Source organism: Xenopus laevis, chromosome 5L, assembly GCF_017654675.1.
Source record: "Xenopus laevis strain J_2021 chromosome 5L, Xenopus_laevis_v10.1, whole genome shotgun sequence".
Taxonomy (NCBI): domain Eukaryota; kingdom Metazoa; phylum Chordata; class Amphibia; order Anura; family Pipidae; genus Xenopus; species Xenopus laevis.
The window spans coordinates 14,904,579-14,921,901 of NC_054379.1; positions in this window are offsets into that span (position 1 = coordinate 14,904,579).

The window sequence follows — 17,323 nt, forward strand, 5'->3', positions numbered from 1 at the left end:
AATTCAATTTGAGTTTGCTGGTCGATCCTATTCATCCGAGTACCAACATTTTTATTTTTTTTAATAAATTGCAGTTGGTCAAATTTCGAGTTCATGGGAGTTTAAAATAACTCCCATGAACTCGAAATTGACCTTTGATAAATCTGCCCCTTAATGTCTGTCCCTAAAGCAATAAGTCATTCAAGTCAATTCTTGAATTTTTGAGCAAAGTCCTAGCTGTGACCGATGATTCATGTGGGGCAAAAACAGTTTGTACCAGATCAAGTAACCCATAGCAACCAATCAGCATCTGATCTGATGCTATGGGTTACTAGACCAGGTGCAAACTTCTCAGAACATTACCCCATTAGATTTTAATTTTCCTTTAATTTTTTATATAATAGGTATAGGGTCTGTTATCTGGAAACTTGTTAGCCAAAAACCTCCAAATTATGGGAAGGCCATCTCCCATAGACTCCTTTTTAGCCAAATAATTAATTTTTTTTTTTAAATTACTTCCTTTTCTTCTGTAATAATAAAACAGTACATTGCTATGTTATCCCAACTAAGATATAATTAATTCTTATTGGCGGCAACCTGTTTAAATTATTTTTAGCAGACAAAGGGTAAGCCAGCTCCAAAATATAAATTTGTCTAATTAAAGAAAACCTAATTCTAAGCAACTTTGCAATATACATTCATTAGAATTTTTCTATGGTTTTTAAGTTATTTGTATATGTATTGCTATTAAAAGCAGTGTTTGTCCCTTTCTTTTCTATTGTCGGGTGAAAACCAAGAATTTTTCGGATTATCCAGTGCAGATCACAATGAAGAAACAGTTTTAGGGACATCTGGCATTGACGTCTATATGACCTTGGCAGGCTTTAGATGGCGTATTTTTGGAATTTGGATTTTTAGCAGCTTCGGAGTATGATAAATCTCTAAAATTTTGAGGGTTTTTTTACCATGAAAAAATCGAGTTTTCCCCCTAAAAACCTCAACCAGAAAAAAATGAGGTTTACTGAATGGGCCCCCCTGGAAACTGTTTAGCAATCTCTAATTACAGTGGAAGAAAATTTGCGCCAATGTGCAGTGTATTTTATAAGACTTCTTACTGAAAAAGTTGTTATGTTTCCTCCAGAAGATTGACACCTTCAATCACTTCTTACAAGTGCACAATTAAAATTCACAATGCAATAACAGCTCAAGGAAGAATACTGCATTGTGAAAAGCAAATTTTTATTCTTATTGATGCTTTTTCATTGATGTTTTTCTCTTTGTGACTTTTATTACATGCCCCATAGGTCTGTTTTAATTAAAATGACATTTACAAATTGGGGTGGGGATTTTTATTTTTGCACCTTGAGACACAAATTGTCCTTTGATGAGGATTTCATAATGCTGTTTGCTTCTTGTCTTGACCATGACCACACTTTTCAAAGTTAAATTAAACCCAAAAAGCAGCCCTGATTTTATTTGGCAAACTGTGTCCTTTTTCCATAGACATTAGCACTTTTCATTGCATCTTAATAAAGAGCTCACTGGCTAAGAGATTGAGCAAATGTACCTATACCTTTCAGGGACATTAATATTATATCCATCGCATCCTTCGGTAATTGTTTTGCCTTAATAAACCCCTGTCCTATAATGAAAACAATTAGCGGCATATTTATCAATTGAAAAAACTTCGAAATCCGAATTCAAAAAGACCAAAAAAAAATTAAGTCAAAGTTTTTTTCGGTCCAATAGGTCAGTTTTCGATTGAATAGGTACGTATTCGCCCGAATTTGAATCTTACAAACCAAAGGAATAACGCAAAAAAAAAAACAAACTTAGATTTGACCCCAAATAGGTTCTAGGAGGTCCCCCATAGGCTAAAACAGCAATTCAGCAGGTTTTAGATGCCGAATGGTTGAAGCACATGATTCATGATAAATTTTCGATATTCGAATTTTTGAATTTGGACTATTCCCAAATTTCGACACCTGAGACAATTGTTATAGGCGAGCCTATTTTGGCCAAGTGCATAAAAGTCAATGAGCTTCTTAATAATAATAATAATAATAATAAAATGCGACAATGTTTATGTGCGCGACTATTCTCACGCACGTCCAAATTTTTTCTCTGCAGCCGGTAAATTTTTGCGGCAGTTCCGCAAATTTATTCGCCGGTGTTGAAACACAGAAATTCGCCAATAATTCGGGACTGGCGATTTTATTTACCCATCTCTAAAAACAATCAATATTCTCCCAGTGACCTATAAGCAAAAGGATGTGAATGTCCATTTCTGGCAGATTCATGTTTCTTCAACCCCCTCAGCATTTCCATGCACAGATCTTCTCAGGCCCGGATTTGTGGAAAGGCCACCTAGGCCCGGGCCTAGGGGAGCAGGATTTTAGGGGGGCGGCATGCTGCCCAACCACACCCACATTGGTTCAAAAACACTGGGGATGCACTGGAGATACAATCATTTTTTAAATTTCCCATGAGCCAATCCCCATTGCTCCAGTGCAGATGATGAAAATTTGCACAAATAAAGGGGAGGGGACAGGGGTGACGAACGGCAGTGGGCCTAGGGGCGCCCACTATGTGAATCTGGCCCTGGATCTTCTACATGGTAAAATTTCCCAGTACAGAAGATATTGAGATATGATTGGGTTTAAACATTTGAAATAGCATATGGTATGCCTTTGTAATGCTCAATGTCTGTATGCAGCATGAATAAATTGATGTGCACAGCTAACCCAGGGCAAATATATGCAAAACTAGCAGTATATACTTGTATGTCATTGTGATGAATATTTCCTGCCTCTGTGCTTAGGCACACTGCCATATTGCTTTTTATTAGGCTTGTAGGAATGAGTTCTTTATGGGTGTGCTGGAATGAGGCAACAGGGAAGGGCACCAAGTCTGTTTATTTTGTGTTTGGATAAATATAGAACATCTGTAACATCATGGAGCTTTGCTTCCATCTTCTGTCACCACTCCCATCCTTTACAAACTATTCTGAGCTTTGCTGTTTTTAGGGACTTCAATAAAGCCTAAGGTACCACTTAGGAATGAACCGAATCCACTATTTTGGATTGGGCTGAACACCCGAATCCTTCGCGAAATATCGGCCCAATACCAAACCAAAGCTGAATCCTAATTTACATATGCAAATTAGGGTTGGGAAGGGAAAAACATTTATACTTCCTTGTTTTGTGATAAAAAGTCACGGGATTTCCCTCCCCACCCCTAATTTGCATATGCAAATTAGGATTTGGTTCGGCGGAATCCTGGGCGAATCCCAAACCGAATCCTGGATTCAGTGCATCCCTAGTACCACTTAAGCTGCATGTTCAGCAGTGGTGATTGGACTGCCATATGCACCAAAAAACAGCACAATTCACTACCAGAAGAGCTTACATGGAGCATTATAGTACAAAAAACTCTAAAAAGTCTACATTCCTCCCCTAACTTACCACTCATAAACAAAGGGCTGCTGAACACCAGCAGTGCTATATTCATGGTGATGATGGTGGGGGTCTCTGTTTGCTGAGTGCAGATCATGGTGGGTTCTCTTCTGAGCAGTTTTGGAATTTTATACATTTTTATCCATGTTTTCAAGATATTAACCACAATGAATATGTAACAACATCGCCACCTGCTGTTTATTTCAGCCGACTGGACACAGTCAGTAGAAAATTAAAGGGATACTGGTGTAGGAAAAAATGTTTTTTGCAAAAAGCATCAGTTAAAATTGCTGCTCCAGCAGAATTCTACACTGAATTAGTATTTTAAAAGAGTAAACAGATTTTTTTTATATTTAATTTGGAAATTTGGAATGTTGTTAGTTTTCCAGGTGTCCCCAACCATGTGCCTTGTGCTCAGATAAATGTCAATCACTCTTTACTGCTACACTGCAAGTTAGAGTGATATAACCATCTCCCCGCCCCCCAGGAGCCCAAGAGTAGCCTATCAAAAGAACTATGGGCAGCTAACCAGAGCACAGCTATCTGACACCTGTGTTGAAGGATTCATTTGCATTGCTAAAAGTGCTCCCTAATTTTTCCTGGTTGGGTTCTATTCTCATGTCTACCAAAAGGTGGGACTAGGGAGTATGACTTGGGTTATATTGAAGTACAATGAGAAGGGGAGAAACAATAGCTGTCTCAAAGCAGTTCCATCTGAAGTGCAGGCTCCTTCTAAAAGCCCAGAGTCAGTCAGGCACAATGCATTGAGGCTGCCTCCACATCGATATTACAGCTAAAAAAATACATTTGTTGGTAGAGTGAATTATTTGCAGTATAAACAGCGTAATTTAGAAACAAAAAGTAAACCATAAAAACCATTACAGAATACCTTATGTGAAAAGGAAAGTAAACCATAAAAACCATAACAGAATCCCATTTGTGAAAAGGAAAGTCTCAAAAAATAGTTAGTGACCAGAGCAGAGGCATCTGACGGTTCTATGGTCAGTTCTAAGCAGACCAGCATCTCAAGACTTTCATTTTCTCTCTAATTTAATTTTCAATCGACCGTCTTTAATCAGCCAAAATAAACAGCAGGCGGCACTGATGATACAAATTAATTATATTAACAGTGTAAAAACTGCGAATAGCTTGAAACCTAGAAAAAAAGCTGAACAATTTGTTTTCACTTGTTTGAAGGGTTTACATTTCCTGATTTTTGGAGCCTGATAGTCTGGCACTTACAGTATATAGTATTTGGGCTGTTCATCATCAGTATTTCTAGGTTATTCCATATTGTATATATACATTTTATTTTTACATGCTGGAAGGTTTTAGAAAATCCACACTTAAAAAATCTGTTGCTTTCTTATTTTGTTCAGCAATGTCTTTTTTTCTGGAGAGGAATGATTATCATCACACATAAAGTTTGCATCTATGATATAAAATGATGGCATCTGATCCGAGCTCCATGGGTGTCAAGGAAGGCCTGGTGGGCTGTAGTCCTGTGCTGGTCTAGCAACTGAATCCATCTTAATATGGTAGATGTGGACCCCTTACACACTTCTTGCCCTGACCTGCTGAGGTCTTGAGAAGTGCTGGCGTTGCCCTGATTTAGATGGGTTCAGTGCCAGCTCCATGGGTGCCAAGGAAGACCTTCTAGCAACTGAATCCATCTTATATGGACCCTGTATACCCATCTTGCACTGACCTGCTGTGGGACTGAGAAGTGCTGGCGTTGCCCTGATGTAGATGGGTGGAGTCCTAGCTCCATGGGTGCCAAGGAAGGCCTGGTGGACTCTAGTTTTGTGATGTTCTTGCAACTGAACCCATCTTATCATAGTAGATGTGGACCCCTTAAACCCTTCTTGCCCTGACCTGCTGAGGGTTTGAGAAGTGCTGATGTTGCCCTGATTTAGATGGGCTCAGTCCCAGCTCCATGGGTGCCAAGGAAGGCCTTCTAGCAACTGAATCCATCTTATCATGGTAGATGTGGACCCTGCATACACTTCTTGCACTGACCTCCTGAGGGATTGAGAAGTGCTGGTGTTGCCCTGATGTAGATGGGCTGAATCCCAGCTCCATGGGTGCCAAGGAAGGCCTGGTGGACTGCAATCTTGTGATGTTCTAGCAACTGAATCCATTTTATCATGGTAGATGTGGACCCCTTACACCCTTCTTGCCCTGACCTGCTGAGGGCTTGAGAAGTGCTGGTGTTGCCCTGATGTAGAGGGATTGAGTCTGGCTGGGGACTTAGTCCTCCTGGTAGGCCTCCTACATGGTGGACTAGCTGCACCGGCTACACTAATGAGTCTCTCCTCTACTGCCTCTGTAGAGTTCTTTGAAAACTGTGCCAAACCGGCTAGCTGAGCAGAAGAAAGGTAATTTTTGCAGGGTCCCGATGTGCTGCAGATCCCACAATGTTGCTATAGTATGTGCATCTTCCCTGCAATGCCTGTCTACTTCTTCATGTCAGGACCTGCTCTGCCACTGACTCCCCTGCGTAGCCTGCGCTGCCCCCCCATGCCATCCTAACCTCATAATGACTCCCATTCTCTATGCCCTTAGTATATGTCTAGGAACCTGTTTCACAAGTAGTGGAACATACTGGCATTACTAATTCTGCATTGTATTTATTTGCAACCATTTGCATATGAGTTGGAGCAGACAAGGTTGGTATACATACAGCCATAGACATAGACAGACCTCTGCGTGTATCATAAAGTTTGGTATGATGCTGTATGAAAACATGTTGCAATTTTTTGGGGAGCTCAAATTTCACAAAATGCACTATTTTATAGGGTTGGGTTGCTGCTGGGGGTCAATTACTCCTTGTAAAACATGTGTTATGCATTTTGGTTACACGCATGAGAAAGTCAAATGTGAGCAATATCATGTAATGTTTCTAATTTGGGGTCTGGCGAAGTTATGAATTCACAGAGGCCACTACATATTTGGTATCAGAGTGAGATGTACAGAATTTACACATGATATTTTCATGGTTCCCTAGGCTGTCATCTGATAAATGCACATGTTTTGAGGAATACAAACACAGAGGCTAACTAAAGGTTAGTGATTTAGGCATAGTTTAGGTAAAGACTGAATCCAATACAAAATAAGCTTCATTTGCATATATACAAAAGAAAGATGGGCACAGACAGTGTTTACCATTCAGAAATGTATTATTAAATATTAAAAACTATTTTTACAGTATGTATAATAACACATCATCGAAAATACTCCTGGAGGAAGAAGTCAGTCAACAAGTCCAACACCATCTGCGATATCAGTCACCAAGGTGATCAAACTTGAATATGTGGAAAGACAATCCTTAAAACACCTCCACACAGGACATCCATACATGCAAATATATTATGCAGGAATTTACTCAAATAGTAGAACTGTCAATTCCTTTTCCTAGGGAAGCAATTGTGACACTCATAGTAACATAAAGCAGATATTCTTCTGTGTTTTATTCACAACAGGTTTCTTTTTATTTTCTAAAACTGCTGATAACTTATGCAACAAGAAAATTAAAGGCAGAGGTTTCAAAACAATGGGTCTGGTCTCCACGTGAGAGGCCCAAAACAGTGAATGGTTTGGTCGCACCCACCCTGAAGGCCATTTACAGTGGCTTTTTGCTTTAATGCTTATTCGTTTTATATATGTTGTTAGAAGACCAGACTGAAGGCCATTAAGGTATCAGATTTGGGATAATCTTAAGGCAGAGGTTTGAAAACTTTGGGTCTAGTCTCCACATCAGAAGCTCAAATCAGAAAATAGTTGGGTCTCAGTCTAAAGGCCATTTACAGTAGCCTATTTGCTCTCTTAGATATTTCTGCAAGGCCAATTGTCACTAGGGAGCTCCCCGATAATGGACTCAATGTGTGCTGCAAATGTAAAGCTGCTCCGGATAGCATCAAAACCAAATATTCTTCTGTGTAGCATGGAACACCACGTAGAGTCAAGTATAAAAAATCCAATACTTTATTTATCCATTAAAATCAGTAAAAAAAATTTGCCTGTAGAGCAAAGAACCATTACACTTGACGCGTTTCGTAGCCCTTTGGCCACTTTCTCAAAAGCTTGGGGGTTCCTACTAGACCTAGGTTTTTAAATCCTCAAAGGTACCCTCCCATAAAATCAACATACCATTAGATGTCCAACTAATTGATATATTATAATGTTAATTTTCTGAATTTGAACTATTGAAACATTGTGACATATGTATTTTTTAAGGTATCCAACTAATTGATATGCATTAGTTAGGTGCTTTTCTTCTTAGCCCTAATGGTATGTTGTGGTTGTTCAAGGGTTAATGATTTTATGATTTATTCACCGTGCCTGGCGAATTTATTCGTCCATCACGATTGTCACCCAGGATGCAACCTTGCATTTTAGTGAATTAGTACAGTGGTAACTAATTTGTGCCTGGCGAAGTCGTGTGAAGAGTGCGAAGTGGCCATTGGCAACAATTTGCCCTTTAGTGAATCTGGACCCATGTGATTCATAGGAATGCTATTAAATCTTAGGAGACACATCCTTAGTAATGTATTAGGATTAAAGACGGCAGAATTGAAGAAAAACCATTTATTTTTTTGTTCCTAAATTCTGTTTATAATGAGGCAATAAGCCCATTCATGAACATCACCCATCGACAGCATGGGGTATCCTGTACACATGAAGTGAAACGCTACTCTGCCTAAAACCCATTAAAAGTCTTTGAAGCAAGAGTCAATTTTCAATGGAAAACAAAAGGTTTTGGCCTTCTCTATAAGTTTTTCAAGATTCCACTGAAGGGATGAAATTGTTAGATGCTTAAAGAGGCCCCCTTTTATGTGTATACAAATAAAGCTATAATAAATTACATCTGAAGCAATAACAGTTTAGCTGAAAGGGGTTCATAGACTACATCCATTATCACGAAACCAAAAACATAATTTTATTTAGTGGTTTTGAGAAAAAAAAAATTCATAAAAGAAATGCAAAGTTATGTAAGAAATAAAATTTCTCTATGAAAGGAACATTACAGAATAAGCAAAGCAAATTTCAGCCTTTGAGACAGAGGCATCCTGGCAAAATAAGACGCATATTCATAAAGGACAATATCTGTTGCAGATTGTTAATTTAACTGTAAACAATGTGTTCTAACATGTGTCCAAAGGCCATAACTTTATGGCACCATTTATTATCTGTAATCAACAAGATATTCATCCCAAGGATGATCTACAACTTTGTTGAATACCGATTAAAGAGATTTAAAAAGACTTCTCTGTAATAATAAAACAGAACCTTATCCTAACAAAGATATAATTAATCCTTATTGAAGGCAAATTAACCCCATTGGGTTTAATTCATGTTTAAATATTTTTTATTTTTTATTTAAGGTATATTGATCCAAATTATGGAAAGATCCCTTATCCAGAAAACCACAGGTCCAGGGTATTCTGGAAAACAGGTCCCATACCTGTACCTGAAAGAAAAATTAACATATTAGAAAATGGACCAGAAGTATGAGGTGTAAACATTTGTCCAGATTCATGGGGGCATATTCACTAAAGCTCTAAAGCTTTTCGCCAGAAATCACATCCGAAGTGACATTGCCAATTCACTAACAGGCGCAGGCAACAATTTGCTAGCGCAAGAGACCATTGCTAGCGTTCGTTCGCACTCTATCGCCTGGCGACTTTTTGCTTAGGCGAATGAGAATTGCTCCTCAAATTCACTAAAGTGCATTTTTTACTAAACTTTATTTTCGCCACCTTTGCCACCTCAGACCAGGCAAACTGCTAAGATGAAGCTAGATCTTCCTCAATCTTACGTCACTTACATCATATCCTGTCTGCCGAAAACACATTAAACTTGAAAAATCTCTGTCGACTTTTCCTTTTTTTAAGCGGGATTGCCTGCAAAAGTCCTAAGTTAAAGTTTTTTGGGTTTACATGTTTCCCCAGACATTTGAGGGCCATGGAACATTCATTTTACAGTGGGCTCATGTCTAGGGCATTATATGATCTCTTTTGTCTTTATTAAGGTTCCTTGTAATAAAAAGTTGGCACTTCAAGCATTTGCACCAACATCTCTAATAAAGACGTCCATACAACTTTAATGTACCCCCCTATCCAAATTGACCTAAGCGTAAGATCACTAGCGACTTTTCGCAAGGCACAAACGAAAGCTCGCGAATCATCGCTATGAATGCACGCTCTGAAGAAGTATCGCTAGCAAAAAGTCACCAGCATTCGGCACCCAGGACACAACTTCGAATTTTTCTGAATTAGCGTAGTGGTAACGAATTTGCGCCTTGCGAAGTGTGCGAAGCAGTCGCTGGCGACAATTCGCCCTTTAGTAAATCTGCCCCATAGTATAGTTTATCAGTGAAAAAGGATATATATTTTACTTTTTGTTTTTGGATTGAAGGGTTCAATGCACTCTTCGTAGAAAAGTGGTGTACCAGATAACTGGAAAAAAAAAAGTTTTTCTGTGCTTAATAAATCTCAAAAACTTCAGGGTTTGAAAACTCAGATTTGAATTTGCAAATTTTTGCTGCAATAAAAATTGAATATGCCCCCATTGGTCAAGACTTGGGGTCTACACCTACAGTATGCAAGTTGTGTCCTACCCCCTAAGCAGTGAGAGCTGCAAGTCACAGAAAGGAAGTGTGCAAGTGTCTAATGCCAACATGCACCCGTTGACAATAGCAACTCATTAGATACTTGCGAAAGAAAATTTAGTTGTCAAAAAAGTAGGTTAAAAAAATGTATCCCATCTACATATTTATAGTCATATATTTAAGGAGGAATACAGTAGATATGCTATAAAAGGGTCTTGTGACCTCTGTGGTGTCTTTGTGCCAACAATCCCTGCCATAAATAAAGACAGGACTCTGAAAAGCATAAAAGCAGCAACAGTCACATGAGTATCAGGAAAAAGTGTTTTTTTCCCCAAAAATAAATGAATCTTTATAAATGACTGAAAACAAAAACTCAACTGAAGCTTCTATTATCCATCCTTTAGTTTCGCCATGATACGCTCTGTAGGTATAAAGTAAAGCAATTTCTGTGAATTTTACCCAAAGTTTTCCCAACATTTTTAGTTTGTTCCTTTATAAACTGACAACTTGCAAGTGGCACGCACATAGATTAAGTGAGAAGCCATATGGGTAAATATTTCCATAATTACCTAATTTTAGCATGGTATGGGGCATTGTGGGAGGAAAGCTTTATGCGTTAGACAGAGGCCATAAAGTTTTCCAAATATAAGTGGAAACGTACAGCTTGCTAAAACATTTATTAGAAAATCATGCAAACTGTAAATCCCTTTGTGTAAGCTACTTAAAAAGTTTATATTTAACTTCAAGTGAAAGATGGACATAAACCACTTATATTGAGAATATATGGTTATTGCTATGGTAGACAAGGAAACCATGTTCACTTGTGTATTGTATACGATGCAATAGTGAAACAGGGATGGGAAGATATACCGTAGCCCAGTGCTGGCCAAGTTCTGTGGTACCAATGGCCAGATTTTTTCTGGCCTACATGGTGAAGAACCGATAACTTCCTGTTTTTAAACCACACCCACATTAAACCACACCCATGTTTCCACAAGACCATGTCCACATTAATGGTGGTAACACACCAAAAAACGAAATGGTTGGTGCTCACTGCAGGGCTATCACTTGTCATTCATATGTGAAAAAAGTTGTCATATTAAGACATACCCTCATATCCATAAGTCTCCTCCTCCAATGTGGATAACACAGCAACCCCCCAACACATGATTAAACACTTTAGGGGGCCCTAACAACAATTAGGGTAGGCAGAGTAGGGCACACACAAGGAACATAGGGCAGGCAAAGTATGGCACACACAGGGAACATAGGGAAGGCAGAGTATGGCACACACAATGAACATAGGGCAGCCAGAGTATGGCACCTACAGGGAGCATAGCACAACAGGTTTTGTAGCAGCGCACACCGGCACCCGAAGGAATCGCCCACATGAGGTTATGGTTAAAAAGGTATGACTTTATTTTCTCATCTGATCAAACATCTAGCGTCTGAGGTCTGTCACAGGGAGCATAGGGCATGCAGAACAGAGCAGGGAAATCTATCAGGATCACTCTAAGATGAAGAGTTCATACTGTGCTACATACAGTGACAAAGTGCTGGTGCCCGATTAGCATTTTGTATAAGGCCACACAAGGGGGGGGGGTGGCCCATGGGCTGCCAGTTGGACAGCACTGCCATAGCCTATTGGGTGTATGTTCTTAGCACCGAGTGTATTTGAATTGTAACTCAAGGGAAATTAAGACATTTGCTGAAGATTACCCAAAAGATTTGAAGATGTTCATGCTCACATGGTACCAAATGCTGGTGTTTTCCAGAATAATTCTAATTATGCCATATCTTGGACTGTAAGGGGCCAATTTGCTAAAATTTTAATTTTAATTTTTTTCATGATTGTATTTTTGTCTAAAGTTTTTTTTTCTGTTTCTCTACATCGCAAAAATTCAGAGATTTATCAAGTGTAAAAACCACAAAAAAACTCAAATCCAAAACTTCTACGATTAAAAGCAGTCAAGGTCCCATAGAAGTCAATGTGAGCTGTGCTGATCCTATTGGATCTTCTTTTTAGCCATGCAGATTTTAGAGGTTTTCTGATTTTTTTCACCAGCAATTGTGGTATTTGTATTTTTTAGCACATTGTTCAGTGTTTTTTTCATTCATACTTTTTATATTCAAATCTTTTAATAACTATTGTGGCATTCATGGTTTTATAGAAAATGAGTTTAAGGGCCAGGTTTATCAAGGGTCGAATTTCGAAGTTAAAAATACTTCGAAATTCAACCATCAAATTAAAATACTTCGAATTCGAATATCGAATTCAAACTTTTTTTCATCAAATTTGGCCATCGAACGATCGAAGTAAAATCGAACGATCGAACGATTAAATCCTTCGAATCGAACGATTCTAGCGATTTTATCATACAATCGAATAATTTTTACTTTGACTTCACAAACTTAGAAAAATGCTGTAGAAGGTCCCCATAGGCTAACATAGCACTTCGGCAGGTTTAAGTCGAAGTTTTTTTAAAGAGACAGTACTTTGATTATCGAATGGTTGAATATTCTAACTATTTTTACTTCAAATCGAATTCGAAGTAAATTTGAAGTCGTCGTATCCTATTCGATGGTCGAAGTATCCAAAAATGACTTCGACCCTTGATAAATCTGCCCCTAAGTGTGGTTTCAAAAAGTTCTAATACCAACAAATGTCTACCATTAATAAAGGGGGGCTTACTAAAACCCCCTTTAAAACTAAAACTAAAATTTTTTTCTCATTTTTATTTTTAAGAACCCACAAATAAAATAATTTCCACGAATGATAATCATTTATCAAAAGATCTTAAGAGCAAGGGAAAAAGTTGCAGTTCAATAACTACGACTTTTTTGTATTGTTGCACTAAAGCCAGTATCAATAACTCCCGAAAACCTCAAAAACCACCGAAAACCTCAAAAACCACAAAGAAAAGAAAGCTCTTCCAGTTGTAAAAGGGATGTTGGCCGTTGACTTCTACATGAGTCTGAAAGGTTTTAGCTGGAGTATTTTTGGATTTGGAATTGTCTCAGTTTTGTCATATAATAAATCCCACAAAAGTTGTGCTTTTTTTCCTGTGACTTTTTTTGGGTGTTTTTGCTACAATAAGCCCAACCTGAAAAAGTTGTGGTTCAGTAAATCGCCCTCCAAGTGTCAAGACAACAAAAAGGATAAACAAAATAACATTTGAGTAAGCAAATATTGTATAATCTTTTAACCAAGTTCCTATTTTCTCCGCACAAATCGGTGTTTTCCTGTACTACTGTAACATTGCCATGATTTAGATCAGATCTACAGAAAAGGAGCAATGGACATTCTTGCTACACTGATCACCGCTTATATAACAGCATACTGTACATTGATGTATAAATAGACTATTCCAACCAACCACAGCAAAACAATTGCAGTATTTGTTTGGAGCCATGATTGACACCTGGTTTGGAAAATATTATGTCCATTTGTTATACCGCAACTTAATATTTTTCCTATTCCAAGAATATAGTAACCCTCGCGACAGACAGTGATCAAATGTATCAGGGTTACACATTAGCCTGTCATCACTTCTATGTTTTGGTGATATCATCCATTTTGAATCAGATTGGGGATATTGAATAACAAAAAGGAATTAGAAAATCTGCTTGCAAAGATTCTTGTTTTTTCCCCCAGAAAATATAAGATTTAGTGCGATATTTCCACAATAACATTAATGTTATATTTGACTGCGTTGTTTGAAATGTAAAAACAATTTACTACTCGTGTACATACTGGTATGGGATCTATGATCCAGGTTTTTTTTTAATCTAATCTGAATTTAAACTATTAAAGAAAACATAAACATTAAAGAAAAATAATGGGATTGTTTTTTTCACCATAAGGGATTTATGCTAGTTTAGTTAGTCTCACTTTACAAAGAAAAACAGAGCAGTGAAAAATTAAGAAATGTAAAGTTTAGCAGGACTCTGGAAAATGGAATTTCCATATTTTGAAGCTTTGTGGATAACCGGTATCTTGATAACAGATGGCACATCTCTACGAATTTATTGCATTGCCATATATTGAAGAGGACTGTGGTTGTGGGCCAGATTTATTAACATTCTTGATCAGTTTTTTGTTGAGCTTCACAAAAAAATCAAAAATAAATTTTCAGCAATCGCAATTCTTTTCTTTGATATATAAGATTTATTACAAATATATATATATATATATATATATATATATATATATATATATATATATATATATATATATATATATATTATTCTGAATATAAGGTATCATCATGATGCCACCTTAAACTTGCCAAGATACCAACACAGTCAGTAGGTCGTTTATCTTCGTCATTCAAGCAAGTTGATAATCAGGGTTTCTCATGATTTCATTTGCTTGAAAATACAATTTCAAGTTCTTTTAAACGATGTTGAACAATCACGTTTTCAAGATTCTTCATAAAGTAGCACACAATTAACATTTTTGAGTTTACATGTTGTCTTCAGATTTGAAAAAAAAAACCCTTGAAACTACTCAAATTCTAATTTCGATCTGCTTCCGTGTGTATTGATTTCAAAACCAAATTATTGGGTTTACCTGACCAAAGCTTTACAGCCAAGGGCACATATAAGAGACGTAATCCCCCACTAATGACTCCTGAGGAACCCATTGCTCACCAACCCCTTGGATGTTGCCAGTGGCCTCAAAGCAGATGCTTTTTTTGAATTGGCTTGGAGACAAGTTTTGGTGTATAAATGCAGGTGTACTGCCAAACAAAGCTTACTGTAGGCTGCCAGCCCACCTAGGGGCTAACGAATAGCCAATCACAACATTTATTTGGCACCCACAGGAACTTTATTCATGCTTGTGTTGCTCCCCAACTCTTTTTACATGTTACATGTGGCTCACAGGTATAAAAGTTTGGGCACCTAAGAATTTGACCTGATTCTGATCCAAATCAGATTCCCAATTTGAATAGGACCAGTTCAAGCTGTAATTGCACCCAATAAGAAACTCAAGTTGAACCTGATTTTGCTAGTCTCATTGGCCATGACTGGGTGTGATTGTGAAGAGTTAGTCATATAATATTTGGGTCTTGCTTACTCGGATAACAATCAGATCAAACTTGCAAGTGTGAAGAAGGACTAAGGGCAAATGCATTAGTTGTATGTTTACAAACACTTTTAATAGATGCTCCAGAGTTTAAGGAACATGGTATCTGTTTACAAAAAATAGTTGCAAGTGATTACTAATCCTCATAATTTTCTTGGTTAAGCAAAGGATTTTGAAAAATCATGGCAAACAATTGCACATCTCCTCTCCCCCCATCCGCTCACATGAACACATACGAGGCTAGTATTATTTTCCTAGCTATTCAATTGGTGGTCTGTTTCACTTGGGTTTGGCCACATAGCAAAACAGTATCTAAGCTGAGGTTGGTCTATGTTTGGTGTGATATAGCCCGCTCGCACTCCCTGGCCTTCAGGATATCAGCGCCTGCTGCATGGTGTTGGGGGGATCGGCACCCTCCACATCAATTCAGAACAGAGTAAACACTGGCACTCATGGCAGGTTCAAGCAGGGGTATAACCTTGCGTATTTATTTAGCAAACGTGCAACGTTTGGGGGTTGTACCCCTTTGGCTATGCTTGACAAAGGGGTACAACCCCGAAACGTTGCACGTTTGCTAAATAAATACGCAAGGGTACACCCCTGCTTGAACCTGCAGTGAGTGCCAGTGTTTACTCTGTTCTGGTCTATGCCTGGAACACACAAACGTAATTTTCACATATTTATTTATTCACCGAAATTCTAATTTATCAATATCTTGGCGTTGACGCTGGACTTTTGTAAATATCTGATGAAACCCAGACAAACATCCATTTGATGCCAGAGTTGAATCGGATCATTATTGAAATAATCAAGGTCATTATTGTAATTTAGCAACCAGCCTCCTTATTATGTGTCATTTACCAAAATAAATAGTGGTTCTGAATGGCGGCATTTCATTCGGATAAAGGTGTTAATGTGTAGTTTATGCATTTGCAGCCTGGGTTTGTTTTCATTTTAATCTGTTAAACTCAGAAGTTGGAGCCTTTGATATATTATGTTTGGAACATCTCCCAGTGATGTCATAGTAGGTATCCTCTCACTCCAATTCCCTGCGTTGATTGTGAAGATGATGTCATTTGGAAGACGTCCAGTTACAGGAGCTCCGAGTTACCATCTGCTGTGATAATATATATATATATATATATACATGTATAAAAGGATCTGAAAAATAAAAGTTTATCTCAGACTTAAACTGGGTTATTATTCCTAAATTTAAAATGTAAAACAGCATGGTCCTGGATTTGAGCCTACTTTTTGGTCGGGGCTAGAAATATTATTAGAAATGTACCTCATTACAAAGCACTGTAATTTAAAACAGAATCATAAAATCTGAGACAGGAATCAAACATGTGGCCCTTTAGCTGTTCCATACAACTTAATCCTTAGTCTGGGTAAGGAGGCAGAAAATTTAGTTGTAAGAATCCCCCCAACTGATTTGATTTCATTTTCAGATGCATTTATTAGTTACCAAGTTTGATGGCACATGGTGCATATTCACTACTGGCAGAAAAGTGCCCACCTACCATCTCCCACTTTTGGGCTAAAAAGCTCTAGAAGCAGTGCTGTCACTCATTTTTCATTCCAGTTAATGGCTCATCCATCAGCTAGTTGCTTCCTAGACTCCTGAAATACACAAGCAAAGATGATGCCCTGTGTGTCATTATGCTAATATAGTCACACCAAAATATGAACTTTAGAGATTTAAATAATGTTACCTGCATTTTTTCTTTATTTATTACATGCATATTTGTATTCCTTTACTGAATTAGACTCATAATGATATTCTATATATTTATCCTGTATTTATCAAGGCCTCTGTTTCTGGATATTCAGTGGCCAACTGTTTTGTTATAGTCATAAGGAGTAATTTACTACATGAAGTGCAAAACATGGAGCATAGAGTCCTGCGTTCCCCTGATGAATACAGTTCTGCCTGTGTTAGGCAGCTCTACATTCATGAGGGGTGGGCAGGGGAAGGAGGCACTAAAGCAGTGATCCCCAACCAGTAGCTCGTGAGCAACATGTTGCTCTCCAACCCCTTGGATGTTGCTCCTAGTGGCCTCAAAGCAGGTGATTATATTTGAATTCCAGGCTTGGAGGCAAGTTTTGTGCATAAAAAACAGGTGTACTGCCAAACAGAGCCTCAATATAGGTTGACAATTAACAGAGGGGCTACAAAATTGCCAATCA